At 47.5% G+C, this 1,772-nt stretch overlaps 1 pseudogene; it reads right to left on the bottom strand.

Annotated features, from left to right (window-relative positions):
* Window positions 1-412: 412 nt before the first annotated feature.
* On the bottom strand, window positions 413-530 carry LOC124617171 (annotated as a pseudogene).
* Window positions 531-1,772: the final 1,242 nt, after the last annotated feature.

Raw genomic sequence — 1,772 nt, 5'->3', positions numbered from 1 at the left:
AACCGTTGTTGCTGAATTCCGCTATGAACCAGACCTCTGTCAACCGGTGCCGTCTGGTGGACAGTTCTTCTCAGTAATTTCAGGCTGGCAACATGATTAGCCTTGTTGGCTTCTACTGCAAGTCTGTTGTTTGTTTGTTAGCGGAAGTAAGCGCGTGAGATGTTGACAGGACTTTTGCCAACTAAGAAGTTAATACTCAACTAACTCTGTCCGAACAGACCAGGAAGGCCCAATGGTACTGACCGGCCGCCATGTCATCCTCAGCCTACAGGCGTCACTGGATGCGGATATGGATGGGCATGCGTTCAAAACATTGCTCTCCCGACCGTATGTCAGTTTACGAAACCGGAGCCGCTACTTCTCAATCAAGCAGCTCTTCAGTTTGACTCACAAGGGCTGAGTGCATCCCGCTTGCCAACAGGGCTCGGCAGAACGGATGGTCACCCATCCAAGTGCTATCCCAGCCCGACAGCGCTTAACTTCGGTGATCTGATGGGAACCGGTGTTACTACTGCGGCAAGACTGTTGGCAATACTCAACTAAGAATAATTCTCAGAGGTAAACCCGTGGGCTTCCAATTCTACTTTGCAAATGAAAGTTCCTACATTCGTGTTGTTTAGCAGAAATTCTACGGTATAGACCTAAAAACTGTGTCAGAACTATCAACGGTGCAATTGGCTCTTTGACGAAAACATAGGTAGGTAACAATAATACTACCGAAAGTGTATCATTAAGATATTCGAATTAGTAAGTGAGATGACTTAGTGTCCGAATTTAAACTCTAGTGATTTACTGCTACATCCTAATTCGAATATTTGGTTTAGTGGAAATAAATTTTCATCAAACGAAAATACACAGATTTTTCGCACTCAGCACAAGCGAGTGCCTGTTATTGGCACGGGATGAGCGCCGGCTATTATATTCTGCGCAACACAGCTAAAGAATCACTTTTTCGAATCGCTGTAATTGTCTCCCTTTGTGACGTGGAATTTTTTCTTACCTCAGTGCCTACAACCTTCTTAGGTATGGGGTACAAAAGCATCGCGCTCTACGAGCTCACCCTCGGTCTCGGCAACACCTCAAACAGCGACACATGCAAGAAAACGGCCAGAGCTCAGACACTCGTGTAGGGTGTAAGACGGGTTAATGATGTCACATTGACACAAAACTCCACTACGATTCTGCCCAACTGCTCCCTGGACCTGTCAAACCACGTGTCGTCACAGCACCACATACCAACATTTCACCTCTTCTTGTGACGCCACTGCAACCGAGGTGCGAATCGCGACGGACAGCGTTGAAATCGTGCGGTTTTCTTAGGGTGGCCGAGGAAAACTTGTAAGGCACGCCGCAGCTCAGAATCGACACAATAAGGCCTCAGAGGGTGGCATAAAGGGCGTCAATCGAACCATCCCTTTCCTTGGGATGTTAATTGCCACCCATTTTGCGGTCGAAAAAGGCAGTTCGCAGTGCGATGAGCAACAGCACGTTCTTGGCAAACTTTGACGCTTTTAACACCCCCGGTGGATTCAGTTCTTCTCTAAGCACATTGTGGGCCAGCAAACCCACTGAAAGTGATCGCACCACTTTGGAGTGTAGTGCGATAGCAATCTTTTCCTCTGATGTACAGGGTGGAGCCACTAGGGACCGTTCAAAACCGTTCGACGAAATTTGAACTTGATCCGAAGTAGCAAAGGGTAGTGGTGATTTTTCAACCCTCCAGTTTCGCTCATAACAACGAACGACCACGTCGGCCTTGTTTCTCGTGGTAT

The sequence above is a fragment of the Schistocerca americana genome, chromosome 5 (assembly GCF_021461395.2).
Source record: "Schistocerca americana isolate TAMUIC-IGC-003095 chromosome 5, iqSchAmer2.1, whole genome shotgun sequence".
Taxonomy (NCBI): domain Eukaryota; kingdom Metazoa; phylum Arthropoda; class Insecta; order Orthoptera; family Acrididae; genus Schistocerca; species Schistocerca americana.
The sequence above is the reverse complement of the archived record's forward strand: the minus strand, read 5'-3'. Positions and strand labels throughout refer to the sequence as shown.